Here is a 25,311-nt window from a genome sequence, read left to right as displayed (position 1 = left end):
AATACATCATGTTTTATTTTACATAAACCTTACTTTGGTAATGGAATTATAGAATTTTTAGAGCCAGATGGGCTATGAAAGCTAGTCTAGTCCAATCCTTTTGTTTTATAGCTGCAATCAAAGAGAAAGAAGCATAGCCAAGTGCATTAACAGTGCAGTTTCAGAGTCGGACCCAAGTTCACATCCCTGCTCTGTCACTTACCAGCTCTGAGACTTCATTTGTCATCCAGATGAAGTTAGACTTCATCTGTCATCCAGACTTCATTTGTCATCATTCTTGAAAGTGCCCTGTTTAGAAAGCAGGACTGCTATAAACTGAGAATTCGAATAAAGGACTCTCTCCTCTAAAACAGATGTATATTCTACTCATTCATTCATTCATTCATTTGATAAATATTTATTGAGTACACACTAGTTTGTGGCCTTGGGCAAGTTACTTAATTGCTTTGTGCGATAGTTTCCTGAGCTGTAAAGCGGGTGTCTACATTATACAGTAGTTGCAAGGATTAAATGAATGAATGTGGGTAAGGTGTGTGAGATAGTTCCTGGCACACTGGAAAGGCACAATAATGATGGATAGCATTACCTTTCTCCTACTGCTTCTACATTCTATATTAGGTAATATGGTGGGCCCTGGGGATGCTATTTGGGAGTTCTGTATAATATTTTCTTCCTAAAAACTAAAGCATCTCATGTGCATGGAGTGAATCTCTCATTCCATTGCTCTATCCTGAGGGTGAAGCCATTTGGAAACTTCTTCACTAGGGTTCTCTTTTGACAGTGTTATCCTTCATGCATGAAGAGAAAACTATCCCACCAGTATTTGCCCACATACTTTGTGTTTTTCCTTCAGATGGTTTTGAAAAGACCCAAATTTTTCACCTGGCCTCCCAGGAGAGAAATGATGAGTTTGTGGGTATGTGCGGGAGGTCGGCTGGGATTCCAGAGACAGACTATCCCCGTGGGACACAGCAAAGCTAGTTGGTCCTTTGAGGGGTTAAACCTGACGTGTAGTTCTCCCTGCAAAGAACTATAATCAGCTGGAAGAACAAGTGGAGAAATCCAGTTAATTGCCACTCCAGAGTCTTCAGTGGTTCTGTCATGCTTGGATAAGTTAGTATACATTCCATTAGTGTCTCGGAAACTCTCAGGTCATGGCTGAAGTCCTACATAACTCTCACTCATGATCTTGGAAATCACAGAATTATGAAGATGAAAAGAAATTTGAGCAGTCAGGCAGCTTCTCAGTCTTCCTTCTCACAAGAAGACATTACTCCATCGCACAGAAGTGAGAACTAGTTAAATCTTTAAAATCTTGAGAGAAGGCTCTCCCCAAAGCTCATTTTTAATGTGCCAGTCTTAATTAAAGCAAAAACATAAATGTCTCAGTATGGAATCTAGTATGTCATCCCTGTTGTATGTGGGTGTGCATGTGTGTGTATGTACACACTGGTCATCGTTCTCTGGGAGGAAAGTTAAAATACCCCTGCCAAAGAACAGAGCAAAATCAAAGAAAGGCAGAAAGCCACGCCACTACTGCATCTCTTTTCTAGGCAGAACATCCTCAGTTCTGCACACACATTCTGGGTTATATCATTTTCTTACCCTAGCATCACTGTCCTATGAACCTTTCTTCCCAGCTTGTCACAGTATTTTTTTAAGCTTCTAAGTTCAGCTTAAAATAAAATATTAGAGGGAAGGTCTGATTAGGCCTTAGGTATCTGGGAAACCCAGCTTAAGTTTCTCTGCATTATACATTATAATTGATGCATCCAAAATCCTTGCTCTTTTTGGTAACCCAAGAGGTAGAATGCTGAATCACTGTCATATTATTACCTGTTCTGACTTCATGGTCCAAGAAGCAGCCTTGATGTGAATGGGAAAGGCACTGGGTCTGAGAGAGGCAGTGAGGCTGGTCTTATCCCAGCTCCATTGTTTCCCTAGATGTGTCCTTAGACAAACTGAACTTGCATTAGGAAGAAGAGCCTTGCAACCCCTCTTCTTTTATAGATTAGAGAAATATTAGAGAAACATTAGAGAAACATGAGAGAGAGAAATACTAAGTGACTTGTCCAAGGTCACACTGAATCTCTCCATGGCTCTGATTCCTTAGTTATTGAAAAAAGGGAAAAGGAATGATAATATTTGGTGTCTCAGATTGTGGCAGGTCAAATGAGATACATATTTAAGGACTCTGCAGAATTTGAGGTTCTAAAACATGAGGCATTATTCAGTTTGTCAACTCAGCTACATCTTCTCTTTAAGCAGCTTGTACAGCCCTATGTTTCTTGCCACTGAAATTCGTTCTGTTTCCAGCCTCCTCTCCTAACCACTCAAGACATTCTGAATTCTGAGTCCTACAAGGAATTAAGAACTCTCTCCCCAGTGTAGAGTTCTCAACAAACTTAAGGCGTCTCCCCTCTTTCAAACAGCCATCCAACTCACTTATGTTCAATGAGGTTAGATCTAAAATTGTCTCCGGGGCTTCCCTGGTGGCGCAGTGGTTGAGAGTCCGCCTGCCGATGCAGGGGACATGGGTTCGTGCCTCACTCCGGGAAGATCCCACATGCTGCGGAGCGGCTGGGCCCGTGAGCCATGGCTGCTGAGCCTGCGCGTCCGGAGCCTGTGCTCACAACAGTGAGAGGCCCGCGTACCAAAAAAAATAAAAATAAAAAAATAATAAAATTGTCTCCGGCTGAACACTGGTGTTCCAGGTGATAGCCCGTTCTGGGAATTAATCAGAATGTTTCTTAAAGCTTTTGCTGGCAGCCAAACCTTGAACGAAGGCTCCTACTTCTGTACAGATTCCGTAGCTCACACTTTTACCGTCACAGCATCCTTTATTGTACTTGGCAGTCTCCTTTCTGTAACCTGTACTAGACTTAAACTCACTGAGGGCAGAGCTACATCTACCAGAGCAGGATTCCTCAACCTTGGCCTGACTGACACGTGGAGCAGATACTTCTCTGTTGTGGAGGGACTGTCTGTGCATTTTAGGATGTTTAACATCATCCCTGGCTTCTAGCCAGTAGCACACCCCACCCTCAGTTGTGACAATAATTGACAAAAATGTCTCCAAATGTCCCCTGGGGGCGGGGTGTGTGCAAAATCATCCCTAGTTGAAAACCTCCATGCTAGATCTAGCCAAGTGCTTTTTCATACCAGGCACTCAATAAATACTTAAAATGCTTATGATGGATTAAGCATACAAGATGCAGAAAAATCAAGCTAATTTCTTCTGGTTTTAGTACCTCTTATGATGCCTGGCACATGGCTGGTGGTCAGTATATATTTACTGAGTGTGCAAGGGTTCTGTAATCCTAAGCAGCTTCCTATATCCCAAGTAAAATCCTTTCCCTCAAGAGAGTCCAAGGGAGGTGGTGGGGAATTGTCCTATTAGGGGGAGAAAATTTTTAAAAGAACAAAACAATCTCTCAGTTGTGGGATTAGGAACCAGAAAAATCATCTTGCTGTGTCCCCCAGACCTTTAGCTCTCCATTTCATCGTGACGTATAGGGCAGAAATCAAATTCATTGCAGTGGTAATACTAGAAGTATCTACCAGTGTTCCTGGATCCTTTAAAACACAACTCGGATGGGGCGTGAAGCACCAGGAGGGATGCAGGACATCCAGAAGGTCACACGTTCAGTCATTGGTGTCAGAGCTGGGAAATGAGCCTGTGCCTTCCTGACTCTCTGTACAGTACTTGATTACAGTGATTATTATAGGTGCAAATTAAGACTTACTACTATTGTGAAATAACAGTACAGGTTAATGATATTCTTTATTGCCATGCTAACATTTTTTTCTAGAGGGGAAAATTATAGGCATGAAACCAATTAAGCAATCTTTCTTTCTTTGTAAAGCTTTTTTAGTTTTCCTAAATGAAGATTCTCTCTTTGTGTTTACTGCTTAATAGTGCAGATTGATTTTTTTTGTCTCTTACTGAGATGGATGCTGTCCATTTTTCCCTGTATAGATCAAAAATGACTATGCTGATACATTATCTCACAAAGGGCAGTCATGAATAGGAGGAGCAAATATTTTGAAATGAATACATAACAGACATCCTCCTGTAGAGGTTAAGCATTGTTGGAAATACCTCCCTTGGAAATCTTTGCTAGTCAAAGTCTTGCGATTGCCTTTTCCTGGACCTCACTGTAGGATGGCTCTTCTCCCATGATTGAAATGGGCGCTCCAGAAATGGACAACAGATTAATCTGTGTATGCCTCAAACTTCAGATAGTTGTCCTTTGCTCCCAGGTCAACATAATATTTGCGACAAAAACCTTTCACAGAGAAGTATGTCAGGTCATGTGTATATTGTTAATATAACTTCGGTAACCAAAAAATGCCACCAGTGTGTCTGTTTCATACACAAACGAGGGGGCAGTTGTGGAGTCCACATGTCTGCCGGGGTATAATAGATGTGAGCTAGGATGGCCAGAAAATTACAAGACATTTATATTAATCAGAGCTTTCAAATAACATTTCAACCCCTGAGCTATGAAGAGTGTAAATGGAAGGCAATAAGCCATCGTAAACACAGTTTTCACTCCTCAGTTTTCAAAAGTAAATGTTGTAAGCCAAGGCAGCAGCATCTTTGGAGGGTACCCTCAAATCAGAGCTGACAGACCTCCAGTCTGTATCAATGCAAGTTTAAGCCTAGTTTCTGTGCATCTCAGGATGACTTTTGGTATATTAAGTGTAATGGTTCCATCCAAGTTAAACGTTTATGTTAGTTGTGGTATTGAAGACACACACAGCTTCCACAAACCTTTTAGCAATCTCACTAATTATGGTAGCTAGTCCTTCCAGCCCTATTCTCCCAACCTTGTCATGATACAAATGAGGAAACTGAGGGTTGGTGGGGTTAAGAAGCTGATCTAAGATCAACTGGCTATGACTAGGTAGCTTAGTTACCAACCAAATAACTGATAAAACTGCTAATAATATCCTACCTTTGTTAGACCTTTTGGAAATACTCAAAAAGTAAAAAAAATAATAATAATATATAAGCCTGCATATTGTTTCTTTTAAAAAAACTCTAACATAAAATGGCATATGTTTTAATTATTGAATAATATGCTTAACACTTCTATAGGGTGGCCATAAAGTCTGAAAATATATACTATATTATTTTATCATGTATTGTAATTTTAATGTCAGTAAACAATTTATTATGCATTTGTCTATGTTTTGAGACTTGGATGCTACATCCAGTGATGCATCCATAAAATAAGTAAAACAAGAAAATTTAAAAGGCAAACTTCATTTAAGAAAACTTGTAGAATGAATGGTTCCCTTGGTCACTAAAGTATTGGATTTTACATATAGGGTTTAACTTTTGTCTCTATTCTGCACTTTGAGCCCAAACAAGAGAGAATACATATTTTTCTGACTTCATCTATATAATTATAATTTCATCTTGAATAAAATATTAATCAAAGCTCTATTCATGAGTTAAAGATACTTACATTGTTCCCAGAAACCAAAATAAGATTGAGTCTAAAATGGAATTTGCTTTATCTCCAGATTGCCTTAACCCAAAATAGGTGTTCAGCATAATTCTGAAAAGTTAAATACAATATTTGAGCAAGCTTACATTAGTGCTCAAGCAAATCATTCAAAGAACTATTATTTTGTAGCTTAAAAATAAATTATAAGAAAGCATTATGAAAGTCTAGTAGAAAGTGACACCCAGGTCCTATAATTTACCATACTTTATTCATGGCTTATTTATGGTGACATTAAAAAGTCCACCATTCTAATTATTTATAATCATGCCCAGCTGGCTTGGGAAGTAGCATTATAATTCTGTAGAGACAGATTTTCTTTAGTACCTACTGGGTTTGTTCCCATGAGTGTCACTGGTTTAGAATATGTGGTAATTGTTCTAACAGTCCAGGTCAAGAAGCTAGCCTTAGCAGGGTCTAACCAGAGAGAAATCAGTGATTGAGTTTTTCCCTGCTTTTTGGGAATTCCAGACACTGCCCAGAACTACCTATATTACTGTTCAGAACCAGAGTTGGCAGTTGGATCTGGTCTAAGATTTTATTTAGCAGAGTGATCCTTTTCTAATGGTAAGTACTTTATTACTTTTATTTACCAAGGAATAAGCCCTAATCTTCCCTTTCATTAGACTTGCAGAACAAAGATTTCACACAGGCAGGTAACAGCCGAAGTAAGTTCTCACAAAATGTGAGGCTTTGGTCATTTTAAACTTACATTTGTTTCAAAAATACCTAGATGATAACTTTACAATAAAATGGCTTATTGCCTAGTTTAGAAATGTCAACTGCATTTTACAGGTAGCCCTCAAGTCCATAATAAAGACAAAATCCCAGGCTTAAGTCACATAAGAGTTTATTATAATGATTTGTTACTTTCTGACTTCTAGATAGCTCTAAGACAGAAAATGTTATCTTGGCTATAACATTTTCTTACTTAAATTTGACTCAATTCATTTTTCCCCTCCTGGGAAAGTACTGCTTTATGTGTAAAAAAAGTCACTGAACCAGCGAAAATAACTTAAGGAAACGTGTAAAACAGCAGACTAACATCTGCTACCCATCCCCCAACCCCCCCCCCACTGAGTCCTCAACACAATGTTGTCTTGTTGTTTGTTTTTTTTTTTGGTTGTATTTTAATGTCCCTTTCAGTGAATATATAGCATACAGTGGCAAACGCTGTTCAGTGAATAGGTTCTTTTTCCCTTCAACAGTGTTTGAAACTGACAAAAGAAGAGGCCACTGGGCTGGCCTGTCAGTAGGTATAATCCCTGGGACTCACGTGTGGCCCACACTGCCTGCCTTTTGTTCATCGGTTGATCAGTGCCAGGAGGTGAGCAGTGCAGTGGTCTATTAGCTACTCTTAGACAAGGCAGAAATGTCCATTTTGGGGTCTATTGCATGACTGCCTCGCTATTCATTGTTCTGTTCTGTGACCCGAAAATCCCTCAGGTGACTAGGAACGTGATGGTTTCGTCACCTGCAGTTCTACAAGTTTGGTGCTTGTTAGTAAAATGATTTTGACTGGACTATGGACGTTTTAATGAGAGATTCCTGTTAGTCATCTACAACTATCTTCTCCTATATTGTATATTCCTGAGGATGGAGAGCAAATGTGAGCAGGAGGTGGGATTACTAGAAGAAAAAGAGAAGAAACTCTAAATAAAAGTTGAGGGGTCAATTCAGAAATTACTTGAAACCACCAGAAGTGAAATTAAGTTACTGTCTGCTTCATATAACCATTTTCCTCACTAGTTCAGAACATCCAGCTTGAAATTGCACAAAAACACACAGCCAGGTAAAGAGCAAGCTGTACTTGAGGCTTTCAATACAATAGCACTCAGAGAATTTGGCTCTTGAATAAAGGTGTCAGCAAGCCTTGGAATTCCCAAAGAGAAAAACTCACTGCGCCTTTATTCCATTTTCTTAAGGTCTATTGTTAACTAAAGACTCCTTGTCTTTTCAAATTCCTTCATGTGAATGGATGAGGCCAGACATCTGCCAGGATTCGCTCACATTTGCATGCAAATCAGAGACTTCGGGACACACATGGCCCTGGAGCCAACAACACCACTTTTACTCTCGACTTACACTGATCCAAGTACCTTCCTGAACTTTCCAGTTCTCCAGTCCTAGCTCTTAAAAATGAAGTAATGAGCATATTCGAGTAATATTAATTCTTTAGACCATCGTGGCAAGGCAAATTGCGAAACAAAATAACATACTGTCTTTCAAAAAAATCCTACAAGCAAAAGCTCAAGTCAGTAATACCTGTCCCCTCACTGAGTTCCACTTTTTCTTTATTTTCTGGGTCTGGGAGTGAAAATGCTAATGCTAACGGTGGCATGAGATTTAGAGAAGGGTCTCTTTTCCTGGACCCTTGGCCTTTTCCTCTGTGGTTGGAATGCCTCGCAACCATTCTCACCCCGGTCATTCATTCATTCAGTTCCAGGCACTGTGGCTACAGCGGTGAACCCAGCAGTCATGGTCCCCCTCTGTCTCTCAGAGCAGGTACCACCGCCGAACCTCCCAGTGCGAGTAGGCAGGCCGGCTCCCTCACAACCGTCCTGGGACGGGTTTTCCCACCAGTCCCGAGTGCGCCGCGGCCCTCCAGCTACTCGATCTTTCCACTCTACCTGGGCTTGCCAAGCAGGGACTCCCCTCCGCGGAGGTAGTCGCTGCAGGGCCCTGGCAAGTGCCGAGTCGGCGGCTGCCCACACCCCTCTCCACGCAGCACAAAGGACACTCGCTGGCAAACTTTGCTCGCCGTCGACCCCGGCCGCGCGGGGAGCCCAGCACCGGCTCCGTGCCTGGAGCGGACCGAGGCTTCCCTGACATTTCAGCATCCTTGGCAAGCCTCCCGAGGCTGCCACCCCTTCTGGACTCAAAACGCGTAGGATGAGGTCTTTTCCCCACTTTGAACGCGCGACAGTTGAGCTGATTTTCCCCAATACCCTGACTCCAGTACACTCGATGCTTTGTGAATTACGCCCCTCATCCCTTTCTTTACCTACAAGGCCACCGCCAAAACATCCTTCCTCTTTTCTCTTTCCACAGCCTGCCACCTTCTTTCCCCTTGTCCTAGTCCTCTTTCCAACTCGCCGGGCCCCCTTTCCGCGCTCTTCCCCGGCTCCGGCTGCCTTCCCCAGTTCACACTGCAGCAGCTCTCCTTCCTCCGGATACCCGGGCATCACCCTCCCCCGCGTCGGTCCCTGAAATCTAGCGGGCTCGCCTCCTGTCAATGCCTTTTGCTCGCTTCTGTTCGGCCTTCCTTCCGAAGTATCGTTCTCCCCGACCCCAGTGATTTTTTTCAGTAAGGAGGTCACTAGATTCCGGTTTCCCCGACTTCGTCATTTTCCCCAGTTTCATGAGCCGCGCCCCCTCGTACCCCTTAGGCCCGCGATCTTGTCCCAGGTTCCCCAGACCCTTCTCGGGCCCGCCGCGCCGCCAAGTTTGCCTCGACTTCCCCTCGCTGCCGCCCACATCTCCCGCCGCTGCCCGGCTAGGCAAGCGCACTTACCCCGAGGCCCGGCTGGCGGGGGTGTCGGGGTGCGCACGGACCAGGCACCGGCGGCGGCAGCAGGAGGAAGAGGAGGAGGAGGAGGACCGGCTGAGCGGCGCCTCCCTCCCAGCCCACAGGCACTGGCTCTTTGGGGGGCTCCCGGCAGAACACCAAGACAGGAGGCGAGGCAGCCACACGAGCAACAGCTGCTGCGCGGGCCTGGGCTCAATCCGGCTCTCGGGGGCCGGGGCAGGGGCAGTCAGGATTGGGAAAAAAGGCAGAAGTGGGGTGCAGAGGGCGGGGCAGCGAGCGTCCAGGTCCGGAGGACGGCGTCCGGGGCGCCTAGGGACGCCACCGCGCGGATGCCGCTGCCCGGGCTGACGCCGGCGGCCCCTCTCCCCGCCCGGAGGGCGCTGCAGGCTCGGACGCACTGGCCTCGCCTAGCTCGCCGGCTTGCTGCCGGCGCCCTCGGTGCGCCCGGCTTTGTGCTCCCCGCAGCCGGCGTGCACCTGGTGTAAGCAAAAGCGGTCAGCTGATGGGCTGCACTCCGATTGGCTGCTCCACGGTCTCCTCCCCTCCCGCCCGACCCCCTTCCTGGCCTCCCCCTCCGGTCCTCCGGCCCCCCACGCCCGCCCCCGGCTCAACCCAGTGCTGGGGCACCATCTGTAGCCGGCCCAACAAAGGCGTAGCGCCGCGGGTCTCAGGTGGCCCGGCCTCCCTGCATCGCCGCCGCGGCCGCTGCAGGCAGCAGCGGGCTGCCGCTTTTTGTCTAGGGGACGACAGGCTGCGGCTGGGTTAGGCAGACAAAACACATTGCCGTTTCTTAGAAAAAGACACACCGGGAAAAACAAAAAAAACCCACGCTAGCAGGGCAGCTAGGCACAACGGTGCGAGATCTGTGTGCAACGTAGAACTTGGGCTCCAGGGACTGAGAAGCAGATAAAATTCAACCCGAGAGAACCCAAGTCTCAGTATGAAATCTGACCCTTCCTCCTAAAATGAATGGCGATTCCTTGTGCTGTGTGTACATGCCTGGGTGTACGTGCACGCGGGACTGGTCTGAGCCCTTGCCGCGGAAAGAGAGTATTATGACACTTAAATGAACGGCGAAGCAGCTTCTTATTTAGGGAGGCTTTCAGAAAACGTTTCTGAAACTTTGTAATTACAGCTTTCTGATTTGTTAGGTGTGAAAGTTGTGTTCAAATAAGCGGACGATTGAGAATATAGTCTGTTTGGAGAGGGGGGTGTCAGAGAGCAAGGTGGAGACGGGTTTTTGGAAACTGCTCATGGACCTGAGTTTCATCTTCCAAGTGGCCAGCTTAGAGCCAGACTCCAGAGAAGCCCTTGGTGCTTGTTATTGGGAGATCTGATTTAAGCTAGAGCATTATTAACCCCTCAGTGCCAAGCAACTTCACGCAAGAGAATGTGGTGACATTTCCTCATGATGTCCAAGCTTAGAACTTCTGGGGAATTAGGACGGATACTTTCATTATTATAGAATCATCTTTTGAATTCCTTGAAAACATAGTAGAAATTTAACAACAATAATCTTATATCTTGATTCCTATAGCATTTCTTGGTGTCTTTCATAGATGTCTGATAAATATTTGATGCTCTCATATGTCCATTTACTCTATATTATCCTGAAACTGTCATAAATACCAGTGGGTCACAGTGTGCCTTAGAAGGCTCTAGGGAAAGAAGATACTAGGATTTAGGGAAGAAGGTAAGTGAAGAGTAGAAGGACAGCTATAGGAAACGGCCCATTGCAACTAGAGTGGGAGGGTGCTGCCTATAAAAGAAAATTTAAAAACTTTCAAAAGAACTTGCCTAGAACCTTTCTCAAGAGCCATACTTTTGTCTCTTCCTCCCTTTCTCATGCTGATTACATGTAGCTTGGAGTTTGTCCGAAAGAAAGTGGGCCTCTGGTAGAAACACAGAATTTGAATGATCAGGGAAAGACAGAACACAGGTTTCTTAGGGAGTTTCCTTTAGGTTTTTCTGGGAGAGGAGGGGAAACAATGCTGTACCTTGCCCAGTGGGGCTTTACAGAGGTAGGTCCTGGGGAGCAGTTGAAGCAATTCTTGGTGGTTTGGAGTTACTTTTCCTAGGGGGCAAGATATCTAACAGCCTCCAGGTTTTGGAAGAGACTTCATGAGAATGGTTTTTAAGCCCAGCTAAGAAGAAACTGAGTCAGACTCCAAGGTATGAACTTTGAAATCAGGCTGACACTGCTTTAAACCCCAGCACTGCAATTTAGGAACTGTGTCCCTCTGGGGTAAGTCACTTTACCTCTTTAAGCCTTAGTTTCCTTGGCTATAAAGTAGGGTTAATAGCAGTATCTATCCCAAAGGGTTGTGCTGTTTAAGTAAGAGTAAGCCTGTAAAATACTTGGTGCAGGTCTTGGTATATAGTAAGCATTCAACACATGGAAGCGCTAGGCATTATTAGCCAGGTAGTGAGGCAAGACATAGTGAAGCAAGACATCAGGTCAGACAGGTGGGATGATTATTTCACAGAACTGACACAGGTGACAGAATATTTTAAAAGCACTAGCAGCTCCAATGAGAGAAACAGACTCTGTCTCTCCACTGTTCATTTCTTTTTAAATCACCATATCATTTATTTAAACTAATTTCCTTCTTCCCCAAGGCAAGGGTGAGAACGGAAGCTCTGCCTATTTCCCCTTGACCATTGCATATATTTGGCTCCTGACAGAAGGAGCATCATCAGGAAGAAATGTATGTGCCAGAGTTGGGGAGGGGGCCTGGTTGTGGAGGAGGATGAGGATTGCTGTGTGTTGGAAAGATTGCTGTGGGACAGAGGAGGACAAATGTAGGCAGAGCATTTATAAAGAAATCTGAAGTTTGATTCAGTCATTGGAAATTTGATGAATTGCCTAAATGGTTTATGGGTCCAAATTTTAGGAACTGCCATTTTGTAACTCTGCGAAGCGGTTTCAGGATTGTTTTATCAACTGACACTGAAAAGCCCCTTTTCGTTGGGATGAATGAAGAGGAAACACTCAGTCAACAGACAGGGATAACTAAACCAAACTCATTTGTTTCTTTTGTAGAATCCTCAAATGTATCTGAATTACTCCTAGTGAGCTCACCCAGTTCTGGGGTCCTAAATTTATTAGTAAATATTTCTTTCCTTCTTACATATTGGAAAACCTTGGAGGCTTTGGAGGAGAATGGAAATGGATAGAAGGGCCCAAGAGTTCCCAAGGGAGCCAGGTCTTACTGTTGATGTAGGGAGGAGTTCTTGCCCCTGGAGCTGGCCTTGTTGAGACACTACAAATCCCTTTGGGTTCCCTCACTATCCCCTTGAGGTTCTTGAGCTTCAGTTTGAAGAAACATTATAATTGGTATTAGCCTAATTGTACTGGTCTATGTGGTAAATGAGGGAAGAAAGAAAGGTGAAACTTTAGAAGGTGATCATCTTAGAATAATCTTTAAAAGGACATCTGTATTTTAAGAACAAAATTATAATATGCCATTTTAAGCCACAACTTCTAAAAGTTGAAAATATATCCATCTCTAAGGGCTTAATTTCCAAAATATATAAACATCTCATACAACTTAACAACAAAAAAACAAACAACCCAATTGAAAAATGGGCAGAAGACTTAGACATATTTCCAAAGAAAACATAGAGATGGCCAGTAGGCACATGAGAAGATGTTCAACATCACTAATTATTAGAGAAGGACAGGTCAAAACTACAATGAGGTATCACCTCACAGCAGTCAGAATGGCCATCATTAAAAAGTCTACAAATAACAAATGCTGGAGAGGGTGTGGAGAAAAGGGAACCCTCCTACACTGTTGGCAGGAATGTAAGCTGGAACAGCCACTATGGAAGACAGTTTGGAGGTTCCTCAGAAAACTAAAAATAGAGTTGTCATATGATCCAACAATCCCACTCCTGGACATATATCTGGACAAAACAATAATTCAAAAAGTTACATGCATTCCTGTGTTCATAGTAGCACTATTCACAATAGCCAAGACATGTTAACAACCTAAATATCTATTGACAGATGAATGGATAAAGAAGATGTGGTACATATATACAATGGAATACTACTCAGCCATAAAAAGTAATGAAATAATGCCATTTGCAGCAACATGGATGGACCTGGAGATTAAGAGATTATCATAGTAAGTGAAGTAAGTCAGAAAGAGAAAGACAAATACCGTATGATATAACGTACATGTGGAATCTAAAATATGACACAAATGAACTTATCTATGAAACAGAAACAGACTCACAGATGTAGAGAACAGACTTATGGTTACCAAAGGTTGCAGTGGGGAGGAATGGAGTGGGAGTTTGGGGTTAGCAGATGCAAACTAGTATGTTTAGAATGGATAAACAACAAGGTCCTACTGTATAACACAGGGAGCTATATTCAATATCCTGTGATAAACCATAATGGAAAAGAATATTAAAATGTATGTATGTATATGTATTACTGAATCACTTTTCTGTGCAGCAGAAATTAACACAACATTGTAAGTCAACTATACTTCAATAGAAAAAATAATAATAAAGGAATATATCTCTCTCTAATTGAAATACTAATAGAGTGTTCTTTACAGCCTCTCAATTAAGATTATAGTTTCAAAACTGTAATCATCACCAAACTTTCAGAGGATGATGACTCTAAAACTCATAACTGTGTGATTGTTGTGATCATTGTTAACTCTCACACGAAATGTGTACTTCTCTAAAAATTTTTGACAGTTGAATGACTTTACTACATATTCATATCTCCTGTTCTTTCAGTTTTGTACTGCATATGAAATCATTCCAGTACAAAAAAGTATTCATTAAGGTTTCTGTAATTATGTATTAATTATTATTAGCAAAATAATTTGATTATTATTAATTAAAATTCTTCTAGCATTTAAGTTAATAATTTGACATGAAACTAAGGTGACCAACCATCTCGGTTTGCCTAGGACTTTGCAGGTTTTAGTCCTAGAAGTTTCACATCTCAGAAACCCCTTAGTCTGGATCAAACCAAGATGATTCATTGTTCTAAATAACTCACATTGATAGGTTTATGGTACTTTTGCAATTTTAGTTCTGTTATAACCTTACACATACACCAAATAATGTCCTTATGCCTGACTGGATCAAGAATCCCATTTCCACTTAATTTAATTGCTGCATACATAGCCCTCGACAGTCATCTAAGCCAACCTCCTTATTTTACACATAAGAAAACTAAGCCCTAGAAAGGGACTGTGCCAGTCTGTTGACAAAGCCTACACTAAAAACTACACTATATACTGTTTGAAGGCAGAGACCAGATGGCTGTCTCCTAGCCCAGCACCCAGCATGTAATCAGTACTCAGTAAACATTTTTTGAATGGATAAATTCAATCAACTAATAAATTAATGTCTCTATATAATTAGAACACATATATCATGAGCATTTTCTTCATATTATTAAAAAGTCTTTAAAACTATAATGCTTTATGGCTGTATAATTCCACCAGTCTTCTGTTGGTAAGAAATAAGGCCTTTATCAGTTATTTGCTAAAACATATGTTATAGTAAACATACTCATTTTGCCCATTTTGGTTATTGAACTATGGATACATAAACTATAGCTTGGATCATCAATTTAACATATTCAATTTTTTCTGTTTTCATTACTATTTATTTTTAGACAGCCAGGCCTTACTAAAAAATAAAGGATTACTTATGTTTTTTGCTTCTGTGTTATAAAGATTTTAGTTGATATGTTTGTTTTCAGTTATTTGCTCTCCATTCTGATTTCTCTTTTGCCTGTATAATATTAGCTAACATAAATTAACGTTAATTAAGTACTTACTCTGTGCCAGGTAATACACTTAGTAATGTTTCTTATATTGAAAGAGGCAATATACTATAATAGTTACAAGCTAGAGCTCTTTATTCACGTTACTAAGGTTTATATTCCAGCACAACCTGTGTGGATTTGAACAAGTTATTTAAGTCCTCTTTGTAATTGCATCTATATCATGCGGTTTGTGAGGATTAAAGAGATGTTTATGTGCCTAACATATAGCAAGCATTCACTAAATATTAATGTATTAGTAAATATAATGCTAGCTGCTGGAACAAATAAAGAACCCCAGGAGCTTAAATAAGGCAAGTTTATTTCACACTTGTGTAACAGAGTGTGTTCCTGGCTGGGTGGCCTCCACATGGTCATTCAGGGTGTAGGCTGCTTCCATCTTTTGATTCTTCTTCCTCTATTTCTGCAGACTCCTTCCCATTCACACAGAGGATGGGGAAACAAAGACAGAAGAAAGGACCACACAGGAAAATTTTATAGGCCAGGCTAAGAAATGGCTCACATCACCTCCATCTACGTTCTACTGGCAAGAACTCAGATACATAGCTACACAGAATAGCAAGGGAAACTGGCAAAGGTAGATGATGTGTGTGCCTAAGAGTAGAGGAAAGTTTACAACACACAGCAATCTGTATTAAATATATAGCAACATATATTAGAAATACAGCAATCTCTCTTACTGTTGGTTCTCATCTTGCTTAGTCCTCATAACAAGTTTGACAAGGTAGGAGAGTGAGGACATGACTGACTCAGGGTCATACAGCAAGGAGGAGGCCATAATTACAGCAAACAAAACATACATAGAACAGCTGCTAGACAGGGCTTTCCAATTCTTACTTCCTTCTTTTAACTATTATAAAAATTTTTAATTGAAGTATAGTTGATGCATAATAGTATACGTTGCAGATGGACAATATAGTGATTCACAATTTTTAAAGGTTATACTCCATTTATAGTTATTATAAAATATTGGCTATATTCTCCTCTCACTTCCTCTTAAAACTGTTCTTGGTGGATGGCTAACCTGATTACCCTCACCATATTGCCTTCCCGAAGTTCCCAGAGAACTTAAAGCACGGAGAGGTGACTGTCAGCTGCCCCAATAGCAGCTTGTACTCCTTCTTTCATTGACATCCTTTTTCTTTCAGTAATCATAAAACTTTAAAGAAGTTCAGAATATTTCCTCGTAAGAAAATGCTTAGAGACTACTGCACTGGAATCCAGTGCCCCTATTACCATAAATTTAATATCCACATTTACTTTTAGTCCTAGGGGCCTACCAGGCTATAAAAGAAAGATTGTCAGGCAGAGTAGACACAAATGCGTTATACACATCCTGCAGAAACACGGAAGCTCACAGAATTTCCCTACGTTTCATCCAACACCTTCCTCTGTCAAGTTTGTCTTCGTTTTTTACTGCACTCCATTTTATAACAGAGACATTCACACTTTATATCTCTGAGCATGTTAACAGTCTCTTCTGAGTAAAACATTGCCTGTATTCCATTTTCATGGATAACTTAACTACTCTCCTACCAGACCGATCATCTAATGAAATCCTTATTCCTCTGAAGTTTGATTCACATTGTACCCTTGAGTCTGTATCCTGCCCAAACCTTGCACTGTACACAGTCTTTTGGAAAAGAGACTTAATTTTGAGTTTTGTGACTTTGGGAGAAGAAAAAACCACAGAGGGATGTGCGATATGTAAGTGGTGACTTAGGCTTGTCGTTAAAAATGAGGCTGTATTGCAATTCAGTTCAGCAAGTACCATAGGATTTGAGGGCTGAAAAGAACCTTAGAGATAATCTGGCTCAACCCTTTCATTTCACAGATGAACAAACTCAAGTCTCAAGAATGCTAACATTTCCTTGTACCTCAAGAGCATCTGGAAAGTTTGGGTGGATTTAAACCCTTATCCAAGGTCACACTGCTGGTTAGTAGGAGCACTAAAGCTAAAATCTTGTTCTTTGATTTTTAGGTCAGGAATCTTTCTCTAGCAGTAGTATAACTTTAACTGGGATCCTCAGGCCCCCCAGGATTTTGGGGATACACTCTCAGGAGTCTGCTAGGTTGCTATAAGAAAATTTTATTTGTTTGAATTCCAATAATAATCTGAAAAATTAATATAAGCATATTCTGAATCATTTGAATAGCATCCTTATAATTGAACGAAGAAAAATGCCATCTAATGCCAGTGTTTGTGTTTATGTTTGTGTTTATGATCACGTTCGTGCCAAGTAGTACCACTTAAAGTATTTGGAACTGGGCTTCCCTGGCGGCACAGTGGTTGAGAGTCCGCCTGCTGATACAGGGGACACGGGTTCGTGCCCTGGTCTGGGAGGATCCCACATGCCGCGGAGCGGCTGGGCCCGTGAGCCATGGCCGCTGAGCCTGCGCGTCCGGAGCCTGTGCTCCGCAAGGGAGAGGCCACAACAGTGAGAGGCCCGCGTACCGCCAAAAAAAAAAAAAAAAAAAAAAAAAAAAATAGTATTTGGAACTAATGAGAGAAAAATGGGGTGGTTTCGATGTAGAAATGTCTTCTCACCAGGTGAAGGCCACATGATGTCTCAGCACATTCCAAGAAAGAAGGTTCCTGAGAAATTTCATGAGTTGAAAAGTGAAGGGAGAAAAAAAGAGGATAAGAGAACTGAATCACCCCACAACATGGAGTAGTCTAAACTAGAGAGAGAGAGAGAGAGAGAGAGAGAGAGAGAGAGAGAGAGAGAGAGCATGAGTACCATGTTCACACTTAAAAAGGTGACTTAATTTTACGGAAAAAAGGGGAAAAGTTCAACTCTTACATAAAATTGATGGTTGAATTTGAGTTTAACTGGTTTGGTAGGTTTTTTTTGTTTTTTTCTAAACAGTTTTATTTAGCTATAATTGCTAGTATGAGTTGAATTGTGTCTCCACAAATTCATATGTTGAAGTTCTAACCTCCAGGACCTCAGAATGTGACTTTACTTGGAAATAAGGTCATTGCAGATATAATTAGTTAAGATTAGTCATGCTGGAGTAGGGTGGACCCCTAATCCAAAATGACTGAGTCCTTCTAAAATGGGGAAATTTGGACATACATGCACATGGGCAGAGCACTAAGTGAAGACAAAGGCAGAGATCAGGGTAATGCTTCTACAAGCTTCTACAAGGAACACCAGTGTTTGTCAGCAAACCACCAGAAGGAAGCGGAAAGCCACAAAACGGATTCCCCCTCGCAACCCTAAGAAGGAACTAACCCTACCTACACCGTGATCATGAACTTCTAGCTTTCAGAACTATGGAAAAATTTCTGTTGTTTAAACCACTCCGTTTGTGGTATCAATACTTTGTTATAGCAGCCCTAGCAAACTGATACAATTGCCATATAATAAATTGCACATATTTATAGTATCAAATTTTGACCTCTGTATACACCCATGAAACCATCATCACAATCAAGATAATGAAAACATTCATCACCCTCAAAGGGTTCTTTGTGCTTCCTACCCTCTGTGCTCTCCTCCTTGCTGCCCATCCCTAGGTTCAGTAAACTCACCTGCTTTCTCTACATTAATTTGTACTTTCTAGAATTTCTTTCACTCAGCATAATTATTATGAGGTCCTTCCATGTTGTTGTGTGTTTTAATAGTTTGTTATTTGCTGCTGAGTAGAACTCCATTGTGGATATACCACAATATGTTTATTCATTCACCTGTTGATGGGCATTTAAATTGTTTCCAGTTTTTGCTTATTACATATAACACTACACTGAGTAATTGTGTTCAAGTCTTTATCTGGATGTATGCTTTTATTTCTCCTGGGTAAATACCCAAGCATGAAATGACTACATCATACGGTAGGTGGATTTTTTTTTTTGCTTTTTAAAAAGTGCCAAACTATTTTCCAAAGTGGGCCTCTCACTGTTGTGGCCTCTCCCGTTGCGGAGCACAGGCTCCGAACGCCCAGGCTCAGCGGCCATGGCTCACGGGCCTAGCCACTCCGCGGCATGTGGGATCTTCCCGGACCGGGGCACAAACCCGTGTCCCCTACATCGGCAGGCAGACTCTCAACCACTGCACCACCAGGGAAGCCCGGTGGTACCATTTTTTATTCCCAGCAGCAGTGTATAGGAGTGACAGTAAGCCTGCACATTAACGACTCTTGAAGGTGAATGTTTTCAGGGAGGCAGGGAATTTTAGATGCTCTCAGAAACCACCCTGCCTATTGCCTTACACCAGACTTGACTCACACACTTAGATTACTGGCCTGTTTGGTTTTGAAATGTACAACCTATGATTTATAAATTGGTTTAGAAGTGGCTCTTCAAATATATTATGCAAATGTTACTTGTATATAAGTCTCTAAAGAGTCCTGGGCTAAAGACAGAAGATATAAGTGTGCCAGTGACCGGTCATGTACCTCCCAGTGTGCCATCTGCCAGCTTAAACGTACACCCTGAAAAGTCAGAGTAAAGACATCTGTCCAGCCTGCCTCCTCAGAAGGTGGTTTTTTGGATCAAGTCAAACTCTTCAGCGAAGCACTTTGCAAAATCTGGAATATGTCAGCCATTTTCTTCATGATGCCGGGAAAATGGAAGGTCCTCTGAGAGATGGGCTTCCAGCATGAGCCTTCCACAGACTGTGACAGCCTGCGTGACTGGGTGGGCTCTAATGTGGAGTGTGTCGGCCAGCTGCTCCTGTTCCTTTCCCCCTCATTCCTGGGCAGGAAAAAAGTTACCTGCAGACGCTGAGACAAATAACTAAATGCTCTCTGGGGCAGTTCCTTTTGAAATCTGAAAGGCGTTTGGGATTGGAAGACAGGAAACAATTTTCTCTGGAATTTTCCCTATCATAGTTAAGATTTTGTTTTAATAAGAAGAAGAAGGAGGAGGAGGAGAAGGAAAAGAAGAAAAATATAGCAGCTAACTCTTATTAAGCATATATTATGTGCTAGGCATGGTGCGATTTTTGCATGGATTCCATGTAGTTCTTACAACAATCCCATGAGATGGGTAGGTATGATTATCACTCTTGTTTTTTTCAGATAGGGTAATTGAGATCTTAAGGAGGGTAGATAACATGCCCCAGATACCAGAACTCATGCTCTTAGCTATGCTATAGTATATGATCTCAGATTCCATCTGTGATACAGTACTATCATCTGAAAGACCTGCACCATTTTGGTCATATTGACATAGATACACCTTTTGGGAATAATTTTTTTAATTAAAAAAAAAAAAAGATTGAGGTAGCATTCTAGGAACTGTCCCCAAGTATCTTAATACTTTTGGAAAGGAGAAATCTGAGGAATACTAATCACATTTTATTAGACTAATGGAGACATTCACAAAATAATAAGATTTGATAGTATACAGCAGGACATTTGAAAACTTTTGAAATGTAAAAGGAAACTATTTTAATTTGTAAAACTGGAGCTTTTTAAAAAGTGTGCAGGAAGGGCCAGCCAAAGGCCACCTAGGTGATTCTTTTTTTTTTTTTTTTTTTTTTCGGTATGCGGGCCTCTCACTGTTGTGGCCTCCCCCGTTGCGGAGCACAGGCTCCGGACGTGCAGGCTCCGGACGCGCAGGCTCAGCGGCCATGGCTCACGGGCCCAGCCGCTCCGCGGCATATGGGATCCTCCCAGACCGGGGCACGAACCCGTATCCCCTGCATCGGCAGGCGGACTCTCAACCACTTGCACCACCAGGGAGGCCCTCTTTTTTTTTTTTAAACGTAGATTTTATTTATTTATTAATTTTTGGCTGCATTGCGTCTTCGTTGCTGCGCGCGGGCTTTCTCTAGTTGCGGCGAGTGGGGGCTACTCTTTGTTGCGGTGTGCCGGCTTCTCATTGCGGTGGCTTCTCTTGTTGCAGAGCACGGGCTCTAGGCATGTGGGCTTCCATAGTTGTGGCTTGAGGGCTTCAGTAGTTGTGGCTCCCGGGCTCTAGAGCACAGGCTCAGTAGTTGTGGAACAGGGGCTTAGTTGCTCCATGGCATGTGGGATCTTCTTGGACCAGGGCTCGAACCTGCATCCCCTGCATTGGCAGCCGGATTCTTAACCACTGTGCCACCAGGGAAGTCCCACCTAGGTGATTCTTAAGGACTGGGCAATTGAATGGGATCTGGTTTGCCAAGGTCACTTTCTGGAACATCACTTGGTGAGTCTATCATGAGAATTGGATTCTAAACTCAGCTTTACCACTAATAGCTTCACTTCTCTGAACCCCAAGTTCTTTGTATATAAGAGAACTGATAGAATCAGAACTGATAGGCAGCTGATAGAATCTGTAGTTGTCACATTTTCTTCCTCCCAGAATTCTTTGGTTAAATAAAATCATAAGGAAACACTACATCAAGACATAAAAGCAAATTTGTCTGGGTTTTTGGTTGCAACCACCAAATCTACTGTAGGTAGTTCAGGTAGGAAGAGCTTAATAAAAGGTACAAGTTAGCCTACAGGGTCTCTGGAAGGCTGGACAGCTGGGCATGCATATTGCCCATCCAGGAACAAAGCAGCTAGAGAATTTTCCACCATGCCCCTATTCTGGTGGAAGCCACATTGTCACTTGCCCATCACTTGATACCTACCACACTATAGACTGGAATCCAGAAACTCTACACATCTCTGCCTAATGATGCTGTCATTGTCCTTGCCAGAAGATCTGAAACCCCAGCCTATGGCTGCCTTTTCATGTAGCTCACTTGTACCTGTGTGTTGCTTGACTGAACCCAGGCACTGTGCAGGACAGGAGGCCAGCTAGAAAGGGGTTGCAATACGTGCTGGGTGGGTCAGCTCACAACATATGCCATCGGTGCTCATTGAAGGTGAGCAGGAGCCCCTATTTGACCGTTACCTGTCACTGTTCCTTGATGCTGATGGGACCCTGTTGGCTGGTCACTCGCTAATCAGGCTCCCTGGGCTCTATAGACCAAAGGTAGAAAACAACCAAACTAGATTATGTCTAAGATTCTCTCTAGTGTTAAAATTTCTTGATTCTATGTATTTCTAAGGTTAAATTAGAGAAGTTTAAAGAATTATTTCCTGTAGGATTCAGCTAATTCCAATATATTCTCTATAATTAGAGTAGTTAAGGATATTATACTCAAGGAGTATGGCTTCATCTACATTTACATTTTGCTTGATTCCCTCAATTAGGTATATTGGTACAAGAACATCCAATTCACACAAAAGGAGAGAAGAGGGAGGGCAAGGGAAAGAAAGGAGGGACATTTGACAAAGACGTTGCATGGGATTTTTTTTTTTTTTTTCAGAAGGGCATATTTAGGGCCTTTCGAGGGAAGCATTTTTAAGTTTGCAAATACTTGCAGATGCAGGTATAGGAAAACTGCTTACAGTATTTGGCACAGGTTCAGATCTACAAATTCCAAGCACAAAGTTTCAAAAATCAGAAGAAAGAACAAGCAAACAATCCACCTTAAATATACAAAGATCTGTTTACATTATCTTTTACTCCCTAACATCTGTCAGTTACCAGAAAATAACTATTCTGGTTATTATCTGGACACCCCAAAGACAACAGAAATCAGTGAGGTACCACATTATTACGCATGGCATATCCATTAACTGTATGGTAACATGGAACGTACTATGTCCTTGTGCCTAAGAGCTTGGCTTCTGGATTCAGTCCCTTTAGAAGCTTTAGTCAACTTATCCATAGGATGGTAATAATAATAGTAATGGTGTCATGTTGTTGCAAGTATTAAATCGGCTAATTATTAGCACATTGCCTGAGACATGAGAAACGTTTTCTAGAACAGTCTTTGGGGCACCTGCCTTGACCTTTGCTCCTTTGGAAGCCCAGTTGGTGTTGACAGTCGAGCAGTGATTTGGGGAGGCTGCTGCCCAGGAGAGGAAATGTGGCTCCACCAATTGATCTTCTAGCAGAGAGAGATGTGATATTCATAAATGTTCATTGACCCCCAAGTCCTCTACCATCATCAAGTTGTAGAGACAGAGCTCTTCCTTGCTTGGAACCTTCTTTATTTCTTTAAGATTGTCATTAGTGTTTATTACAGACTAATTTCATCTATATATGATTCAGTAAACACTGATGAACATTGACTACAGGCAAAACACCATGGTCCATGAACTGGGAGGCTGGACAAACATGGACACAAATTCAGCAAATATATGTAGAGTTTCTACTATGTTTAGGGGCTATTTTTGGCTCTGAGCTTTAGCTAGGCCCTAGGGACTCCGATGTAGGCTGTGGTGGGGACATGGGAGAATGATGCTAAAGAAGCAGATGTTAGGATTGACTCTGCCCCTACATATGTGGGAAAACCACAGGTAGGGTGACCAACTATCCCAGTTTGCCTGCAACTGAGGGGTTTACTGGTGCACAAAATTTTTCTTTTTCAAACAGAGACTGAGTGATTTCCCAGGATGCAATATTTTGGTGCCCCAAACCAGAAAGGTCAGTCTAGACCAGAGTGAGCTGGTCATACTAACAGGTTTTATATCCACTATTAGGCAGCCTGTCTACCTTGGAGGACTTTAACTCCCTGCATCTAAAATGAGAAACTCTGCACTGGGAGGTAGCTGTGATGTGGTCCAAAGTGGTCTGGAGTGGGGTTTAAGAGGGCAGATGAGACTCTGGCCCTAGCTCTTGGTATTGTGATAACCCTTGACAAATTAATTACCTCTCCAAACCTCAGCTCCCTCATCTAGAGAAGCAGGTATTGTTTAGATACCTACCCTCTGTGTGTTTGAATAGGTTAAATGACATAGTACACATGCCTAGCACAGAGAAGAAATGCAGTATTTAAAAATTTTTCTGTCTTCAATTAAGAAAACATACTACCCTGGCTTAAAAATAAGAAATTTCATATACATGTGCTGGTCTGCATTAAGCTTCGTCATTTGTGCTTCATGTATTGCCCTGGAAATTCTCTTTAAATGTTTTCATTGGTTGAACTCCAAGTGCATGTGTGAACTTTTTATGTCTTGGGTATCTTTTAAAAGCTTCTAGAACTTAGCGTGGTCAAATTTTGGGAACATAAAGTGCTGCAGTTACTTTGTCAGGCCCCGGAGATAAAATATGCAGCAAATATTTATTTTTTATGTGTTTTTTAAAATGCAAGTCTACCATGATGAATGTTATTTTTATATAGATCATAGGAGCCAGCTCAGATTATATCCTTTTGAAGCCTCCCCCCTTACCTAAGTTGTTGCATCTTAATCCCTTTATCTGCGTGATTTCCTTGCCATGTGCAAATTTAAGGGAAAGGAAAGGTGACAGAGACAGGACAGATGTATACATTTTGCCATGTAAAGTAGGCAGAAATCTTTCTGTGCCATGAGTCTGAGAAAACACAGTTGAAATGTCAAAAAAGGAAACAACAGGCCCAAAACGGAGTTGCCTGTGCTAAGTCCCAAGTCAGCGAACGGAGACTTCATACCCAACGTAATTTCAGTTTCAGCCTCTTCCAGGAATGTGACCTTTAATCAGTCAATCTGGAATTATCTGGTCGGTATTAATGAGGTAATCTGCCTGAAAGCCCCCTGCCTTTCCCCAAAGGAAGGTGACCTTGCCTGAAACAATCCATTCTTCACTAGAATAGCTTCCTTGCCCTGCCTCCTTCTGCCTGTAAAAGTTTTCCATTTTGTACAGCTCCTTAGAGCTCCTTTCTATCTGCTAAGATGGGATGCTGCCCGATTCATGAATCATGAAATTAAGCAAATTAGATCTTCAAATTTACTCCGTTGAATTTTGTTTTTTAACAGACTTGGTGGCAATGGTGGAGTCGAAGGAGACTTCCAGTGGCTTCAGGGACAATGAGAAACAGAGGTATAGTAACCGCAAACTCTTCTGAGTTCTGTCTTTCTCACCATTTCTGAGGGCTGTGGGTAAGTTTTTCTTGGTTCTGAGCTCTGTTCTCTTTGTGTCAAGCTCCTGATCTAATTGGCTTTGCAGTACAGGGCAGGTCAGCATGAGTGAGCAGATGGTCCCATCCAGAACCCAACACCCAAGCCTTTGGTTCAGTCCACAGTTTTCCATTTGATTGGAAAACCTCAGCCTTTGGTTCTGTCCCTAGATTCCACTATTGGGAACTGCTGGCAGTTTAGTCTGTAGTTCCTCATTTGTCTGGAATCAGCCTGAAGTTCCCTTTCTTTGGGATCTGCTGGTTCAGTTCTTTCCCCAGCCCCCAGTTCCATGGGAACTGCTGTTGGTGTACACAGGGCCTTCTATTGGCCATTCCACAGTAACATCTCAGTGATAATGCTGGGATGTTAATGTGTACATGAAGTAGAGGCTATTGCTAATGGGCATCTCAGAAGCCAGAAAGCCACAGAAATGTACACAAGTCAAGCAATTAAAAGGTGTTAGAGTGCTCACCCCTAACACACCCATGTTAGGTTAAGTTGGTCATGGAATGGGTTAGATTGACATTGACCTGCCAATCTCGAGAAAATTTCTGTGCAGTGAGGTACACTGC

General features: G+C 42.2%; 1 long non-coding RNA gene across 1 annotated transcript in view; it reads left to right on the top strand.

Moving 5' to 3' along the window:
* LOC132496678 (uncharacterized) overlaps positions 1-24,664 on the top strand; it is a 397,701-nt gene extending 373,037 nt beyond the window's left edge. Inside the window, exon 5 of the long non-coding RNA XR_009533517.1 lies at positions 24,599-24,664. This is a non-coding gene — a long non-coding RNA (uncharacterized LOC132496678). The remainder of the gene's footprint in view (positions 1-24,598) is intronic.
* Positions 24,665-25,311: the final 647 nt, after the last annotated feature.

Source organism: Mesoplodon densirostris, chromosome 10, assembly GCF_025265405.1.
Source record: "Mesoplodon densirostris isolate mMesDen1 chromosome 10, mMesDen1 primary haplotype, whole genome shotgun sequence".
Lineage (NCBI taxonomy): Eukaryota > Metazoa > Chordata > Mammalia > Artiodactyla > Ziphiidae > Mesoplodon > Mesoplodon densirostris.
Note: the sequence above shows the minus strand (reverse complement) of the source record. Positions and strands in the feature narration are given on the sequence as shown.